The sequence below is a fragment of the Corylus avellana genome, chromosome ca11 (genome assembly GCF_901000735.1).
Source record: "Corylus avellana chromosome ca11, CavTom2PMs-1.0".
Classification (NCBI taxonomy): domain Eukaryota; kingdom Viridiplantae; phylum Streptophyta; class Magnoliopsida; order Fagales; family Betulaceae; genus Corylus; species Corylus avellana.
The window spans coordinates 11,038,333-11,046,706 of NC_081551.1; positions in this window are offsets into that span (position 1 = coordinate 11,038,333).

Sequence of the window (8,374 nt, forward strand, 5' to 3'; positions counted from 1 at the left end):
GCTTAAGATCGACGACCTTGCATTACCTGAATTACTTCTTCAGTTAGGCAGCTTCAGTGCTGCTGGTCCGGATGCTCCCTGGAACTGCGCTCGATCGTAGGTTGGTGCGTTCGATCGCAGTGCGCTTGATCGCACTCTCCAGTTGGTTCAACTTTGACTTTTGAGTTGGTTGGCTGGCTTGTTGGGGACCCTTCTGCTGTCCTTCATTGTTGCTCCATGAGAAATTGGGATGGTTGCACCACCTTGGATTGTAGGTGTTGAAGTATGGATTGTTCTTGTGGGGGTAATTATTTTGTCCCACATAATTCACCTCTTCTTGCTCTGCAAATGGAGATAAAGGAGATGTCTTAGTAGTGTGATCTAAATGGGAACATATAGCACATACCTGGACTTGTGTGTCCTGTTGAAGGGGTGAGATTTTTTTAGCAGTCATGGCTTTGACAATCATATCTAACTTCTTTTCTATAGCAGCCATTTGATTTGGAGATCCCCCATTGAAATTCACTTCATACATGCCTTTGCTTTTTACTCCTCGCCTTCCTCTAGAGCAGAATTGTTGGGAATGCTCACTTAACGTTTCAAAAAGCTCCATGGCTTCCTCACTACTCTTTTCCATAAGTGCTGCTCCACAAGGTGAATCAACCATCCCTTTGTTAGTATCATCTAAACCTTCATAGAAAAAAATTTGTACCTGATCATCTTGAGGGATGTTGTGATGTGGGCACTTGAGAAGCAGTGAATTGAAGTGATCCCATGCTTCAAAGAACAGATCTCCATCTCTTTGTTGGAACATTTGAAGTTCCCTCTTAAGCTGTCTTGTCTTTTGAGCTGGGAAAAACTTCTTCAGAAACTTGGTGGCTAATTCTTCCCGAGTATGGATGGAATCTACAGGCAAAGAATTATACCACAGTTTAGCATTATCTTTCAAAGAGAAAGGAAAGAGGACTAACCTGAGTCTCTCTAGAGTTAGGCCTTGGATGTGCTGTAATTTGCATAGATCAAAGAACTCTTTAAGATGCAAGTTGGGATCCTCAGTAGCTGTGCCCCAAAAGTGAGTCAAGGCATTGAGGATTTGAGGAGAAATATAATAGTTGCCTTCCACCTCTGGTTGATATGCTATGCATGATGGTTGATTGAGGTTCGTTGGGACGAATGCCTGCTTCATTCGTCTCCGTACCAGTGGTGGATTTGCCTCTAGTGGTCTTGGCACTATTGGTGGAGCCTCTTGCAAATCTTCCATTGTGTTTTCAATCTCTTCCTCTTCTTCTTTGTCTCTAGGTCTTTGTCGAATAATTTCAGGATCGAGTGGAATGACGGTTGAAGCTTGAGATCGACGACCTTGCATCAATTGAATTGCTTCTTCAGTCAAAGCAGCTTCAGTGCTGCTTGTCCGGATGCTCCCTGGAACTGCGTGATAAGTGCCAAATATTACATATTTGGACCCATTTATATACATTAGTTAATCCTTTAGCTGTGTCGTTATTTAATATTTTGTGTTAGTTTTGTGTTTTAAGTGTTTTGTAGGTCATTAACGAAAAACTACAGCTTTAAAGGGAAAAATGCAAAGTTTGGAAGAAAGCATACTTTGAGAAGCCCTAGATGAGGTGGTTAAGTTTAAACAAATCCAAGAAAAGGTTAAATAGGATTAAAGATCAGATTGGATTAAAGTTCAGATTTGATAAAATTTTGGATGGGATTCAAATTCAGATTCTGCACACATCTGAGTATTTTGATCATAATTTTCTACTCAAATATCGGATTGAAGTGATTCAAATGGCATTAGAAAGCTAACTCAAAATACTACAATTCATTTTGAAATATGATTTTCCTAATTAGGACGGTTACTATGCCAAAATCACCCCGCAATTAAAGGACACAAATCTGGACGAATCCTATTCCGATTTCAGACTTCTATTTTGACTGGGAGACAGACCTCCGAATTATAGGACTTCTAAGACTTCCCTAAGCCTATAAATAGACTTCTTTGCGTTCAAGAAAAGATATATAGAATTTCAGAAAGCAAAATTCTACAGTTTTTCTCTTTTTAGTTTAGGTTTTCTTTAGATTTAGGTTTTATTTTTATGTGGACTGATTCTTGGATATCTTTTGTGATTCAAAGATACACTTGATGATTGAAGATAATTTCACATAATTGATTGCTTGATTTTATTTGCCTAAATAATTGGATATCCCTTGTAATTTGTTCTACGGATACATTTGGTGTTTCAATTAAGATTTGATATCTTTTGTGATTTACGGATACATCTGATGATTTAATTGATATTGGATTCATTTTGTGATTTGTGCAATGAATGGATACTTGTGATAGTTTTGATTAATTGTTTGAAGCACAGTAAAAAATATCTAAGATTTTAATTGTGAGAACTTTAGATTAATATTAATAGACATGGAAGTATGTTGTTATGATTCGGTGAGTGTGAATTTCCAAACCTTGGTATTTTATCTCTTAGTTTATTTTAATTAGTTTATGTTTGTCTTTTAATTTTAAAATTCAAAATTCAAAACCTTTTTGGAACTAGGTTAGGATTTAATTAGTTTAGAATTAAATTGCTCTTTCAAAAATATAATTCTCAGTGGGTTCGACCTCGCACATGCAATCTTTTAAACTACAATCGATTCGTGCACTTGCGAGTTAAATAAATTTGCACAACAAATTTTTGGCGCCGTTGCCGGAGAATTGTTTAATTTTTTAAACCAATTTATTTCTAAATTAATTTTATTCTTCTACTAGTTATAATTAGGATTTTATTTTTCTGCAATTTGTTTTGTTTTATTCGTGTTACTAAAAAAAAAAGAAAAGATTTTTCTTGTTTTTTTTTTTTTTTTGTTTTTTTTTTTTTTTTTTTTGGAGTGTTTTACAGTTCTGGCGCAGCACCATCCGCACACCCCTGCTAGTGCGATCAATCGCAGCCCTACTACGATCAAGCGCACTCGAGGCCAAGACAGCAAGCTCAAGCGCACCTGTGCTCATTAACTGCCGCATCTTCACTCAAGTACAATTGAGCACACTTACAGCAAAGGCAGTAATTGCAGCAATTCCGTAGATCTTTGCCAAAAATTTATTTTTGGTCCTTTTTGTGAGTTTTTTAAATTTTAGTTTTATTTGTTTAGGTAGTTAGTCTTTTTTTTTTTTTTTAGTTTTTTTTTTTAAAAAAAAAAGTTAATGTTTTATGTGGGATATTTGCATGCTAAAAAGTGAGGGGGAAGCATGAATTTTCATTTTAATTATTTTAATGCCTCTCCTAGTTATAGGACACTAGCTCCTGCCTAGGAAATCTGAGTGTGACAGGCGGGAATACTTTTATTTGTTTTTGTTTCTAACAGCAATTAATCTTTTGATGTTTGTTTCTATGAAAATATTGTTGTTAGTTTTGTTGACAGTTGTTTTGTTGTTTAAGTTTGGGGGATGCCCTAGCCTTGTTCACACTCAGATTTCCTTACTTCCGGTAATGTATTTCTATATTACACATTGAGGGCAATGTGTAATTCAAGTTTGGAGGTATGGAAAAACACTTTGTCTGTTTATTTTTGTTCTTATTTGTTTATTTTTATTTGTCTTTTTGTGTTAAAAAATTTGAAAAAAATAAAATAAAATTATGCTATGTTTTTATCAAGTTTGAGTTAAACTGTAACTGTGGATTGCATTTCATTAGCTTACTTAAAGGGTTGAACACATCATTATGTCATTTGGAGTCTGAGTTCTTTGACTTATTTTTTGGCAAAAGAGATTTCACTTGTTTTGAGATAAATTTTTATGAACACATTAGCATATTTTCTGTGAGGTATGATGTGTGAGCTTAAGCTTGTTCTCTTTGAGATTTGTTGGACGACTTATTGATGAATAACCATTGGCTTGCAAGATATAAAAATAAATAAATAAAAAAGAGAAGGAAAAAGAAAAGTATTTTATCTCTTAGTTTATTTTAATTAGTTTATGTTTGTCTTTTAATTTCAAAAATCAAAAGTCAAAACCTTTTTGGAACTAGGTTAGGATTTAATTAGTTTAAATTTAAGTTGCTCTTTCAAAAATACAATTCTCAGTGGGTTCAACCACGCACTTGCTATCCATTAAACTATAATCGATTCGTGCACTTGCGAGTTAAATAAATTTGCACAACACTGCACTCGATCGCAGTAACAGAATCACAAGTCTGCAAACCTGAAATAGAAAACAAAAAAAGTTAAGAAAAACAAAAAGATCTTTGATTTTTGATAAAAACAAAATTTAAAATTGAAAATTAAAATAATGCAATAAAAGGAAAATAATTCTAAACAAAATTTGCCGCAATCCCCAGCAATGGCGCCCAAAACTTGTTGTCACAATTACCTACCTAAATTAATAGGCAAATAATTGGATATTTTACCCGCAAGTGCATGAGGTCAACACAGTAGTATAGAGTGCAAGTACGGGGTCATTCCCACAAGGATTGCTGAATTTTATCTAAAATAAATCGCCTAAGTAAAATGAAACAAAGATTGGATTTTCATTTGATGATAATAAAAAGGTAAGGCTTTGATATCCACCACTAATTATATTTAGATAAGATGTCAATATGTCAATGTTTTAATCATATTATGTATATCTAATGTTTGTCAACCTAAGGGCATAGGTGTATACTCCTTAAGTTATTGATTTCCCTAAGCAACAAGTTAGGCATAGGCGTATACTCTAATTCTTTTCTTTCTTAAAGGGATTTAGCATGGGTGTATACTAAGTTGTTCTTTAAGAAAACATATTTTTTGTGGAAATCGACAAACACATGAGGCCTAGGGCATGAGTGTATACTCCTGGTTCCCCATGTTGATTAACCCAAGAATCCGGTGTAGATATCTTTTGTTACTTATGTTAAACCCAGGACTCGGTCATCCAAATTGATTTAACTAACTAGTCCATACCACATACATATGTTGATCAGGCACATACATATGAAGAATTGATGAAAGCAGGCATTAATCAAGTTAAATATCACAACATGATTCTCACAAAGGCGCCAATATTGAATATTAACTAAACATAACTAGGGCTTCAATTTAGTCTTACTAAATAAATTAGTTACGCATAAGTTTGATGTTAAACATCTTCATAAAATAAAATAAAATAAAATAATGAAAAGAATAAACCTGAAACTTGAACTTAAAGAGCTCCAATTCTTCTCCTTGGAAAATATGTCTATTCTAAAGACTTAAGGGTCTATTTATAGGCCTTTAGGAATACTCTAAAAACCCTAAAAATTGTAGGGTTTGTGAGCCCTAGTTCGCATAAATTTACAAAACCCTAAAAGTTGCAATTTCCATATTAAGATTGGTGGCTGTCTTGGCCATCGCGCACGGGTGCGCTCGATCACAGGTCCGCAATCGATCCTCCGTGTGCTAGCGCTCGATCGCAGTTGCCTTGAGTGTTGTGGTCCTCACCTGTAATGCACTCGATCACAGCTCGCCTGCGATTGATCGCACTACCAGAGCCTTTCAATTTCCAAAATAGCTCTTTTTAAGCCCAAAACTTCTGAGATTGCTTCTTTTTCTTCCAATGACCTACAAAATCAAGGAAAACACATAAAAGAGCTAAAATGACATAGTTAACTAAAACTACAGGATTAAAACATGTAAGTTAAGGGTTAAAAATATGAATATTTTAGCACTTAGTACTTTAAACATATTAGGCCAATAAAACTCAGATTGTAATACCTTAAGAGTTGTTCTCTTAGCCAGAAAGTGTCCTCCACAAGCAAACTAATGGCATTGCTGCAATATGCTCAAGTGCTCCTCCTCTGAGACACGCCTTCTGATGATTTGATTAGGGCAGAATTTGAACAGACAAGGGTCATCCCAATGGTAATGTCTAGATATGGCCATCAACCTCTTCCTTTCTTAACTAGACATACCTGGAGGAAAAACCTTGGCAGTTGTATAATTAATAATATCGGCATACCATGGAAATTGGACTTCAACTGCAAACAATTGTTCATTTTGGAAATTTTCATTCAATGGAAGCTCATCTCCTTCTTCATGAAATAGCCTGGATAGGTGATCTGCCACCACATTCTCACTGCCCTTCTTATCTCTAATCTCAAGGTCAAATTCTTGCAGTAATATTACCCATCTGATCAATCTAGGCTTTGCATCTTTGTTAGCAAACAAATATCTCAAAGCAGCATGGTCAATGAATACTATAACCTTAGAACCAATCAGGTATGATCTAAACTTCTCCAAAGCAAATATGACAGCTAATAATTCTTACTCAGTAGTAGAATAATTTAGCTGAGCATCATTCAATGTTCTAGAAGCATAACAAATAGCATGAGGTACCTTATTAATTCTCTGACCGAGAACAGCTCCCAAGGCAAAATCACTGGCATCACACATGAGCTCAAATGAAGGTTCCAATCAGGTGCCATCATTATTGGTGCAGATGTGAGCAACTCTTTCAATATGTTGAAAGCATTCGTGCATTCTTTAGTCCATTCAAACTTGGCATCCTTGGCTATCAATGAACAGAGGGGTCAAGAGATCTTGGAGAAATCTTTGATGAACCTTCTATAGAACCCGGCATGTCCAAGAAAACTTCTTACACCCTTCACTATCATAGGAGGAGGGAGTTTGGAGATGATGTCAATCTTGGCCTTATCCACCTCGATACCCTTGTTCGAAATGGAATGACCCAACACAATGCCTTGTTGAACCATGAAGTGGCATTTTTCCTAATTAAGCACTAAATTGCATTCTTCACATCTCTTGAGGACACTTTTCTGATGATTGAGGCTTTCATCAAAATTAGAACCAAAAACACTAAAATTATCCATAAATACCTCAATGAATTTCTCCACCATATTTGAGAAAATACTCATCATGCATCTTTGAAAGGTGGCTGGTGCATTGCATAATCTAAATGACATCCTTCTATAGGCGAATGTGCCAAAAGGACATGTGAAGGTGGTCTTCTCTTGGTCCTCTGGTGCTATTGCAATCTGGTTGTAGCCACTGTACCCATCCAAGAAGCAGTAGTATCTATGGCCAGCTAACCTCTCTAGCATCTGATCAATGAAGGGTAAAGGGAAGTGATCTTTTCCTGTCACCTTGTTCAGCCTTCTGTAATCAATGCATACCCTCCAACTAGTGGTTATTCTTGTAGGTATCAACTCATTATCTTCATTCTTCACCACTGTGATCCCACTCTTCTTTGGAACTACTTGAACTAGACTTACCTATTTACTGTCTGAGATGGGGTAGATAATGCCAACATCCAACAGTTTCAATACCTCTGCCTTGACTACCTCCTTCATGTGTGGGTTGAGTCTTCGTTGTGCATCCATGGTTAGCTTTGCTTCGTCTTCAAGGAAGATTTGATGCATGCACTTGGCTGGACTTATTCCCTTGATGTCAGCAATGGTCCATCCTAAAGCAGTTTTATGCTCTCTAAGAACTCTCAATAGCTTCTCTTCTTCCCTAAAACTAAGATTGGCAGCAACTATCACAGGTAGTGTCTAGTTCTCTCCCAAGTAGGCATGCTCTAGAAGCTGCTTCAATTCCAAAGTTGGTGCCTGGACAATAGAAAGGACAAGAGTAGTATTAGTAGGCACAAGAGTCTCAAAGGGAGGGGTGTACTTACCTGGATGCTTTCAAGAGGCCTCAAGAAGGTGTACGGCTTCATTGATGTTATTAGTAACATCTTCAGATTCTGGCTCAATGTCCTGCCTTGTGAAACTATGGGTGAGGGTGGCCTCCAATGGATCACTATATTAGACCTGGAAAACTTGATCAACAGCACTTTGGATCATACGAACATTAAAGCATTCTAAATCGTCTTGAGGTAATTTCAATGCATCAAATATTTTGAATTCTATCTTCTCACCATTCACCTTCATACTCACAATACCCTTTTTCACACAAATTTTTGTATCAATAGTTCTCATAAAGGGTCTTCCTAAGATGATAGGCAAACGCAATGGCATAGGTGATTCTTCCATATCTAATACAATGAAATCAGCAAGTAAAATAAATTTACCTACCTTTACCAAGACATCCTCAAGTATGCCTCTTGGTCTTTTGATGCTTCTGTCTGCCAATTGCAAGGTGATTGAAGTTGGTTGAAGCTCCCCCAAACCCAGTGTCTCATGTATGGTGTATGGCAGCAAATTAACCCCTGCTCCTAGATCCAGTAGTGCTCTTTCAAAAAGATGGTCTCCTATCCTGCAAAGAATGGTAAAACTACCTAGATCTTTTAGCTTTGGTGGTAGTTTTCTTAGTAACACCACACTTACCTCCTTTGTTAAAGCCACTGTCTCATGCTTCTGAAACTTCCTGTACCTCCAATGTATCGAGACACCGATTGATGTTTGACCTCCGCCACCTCCAA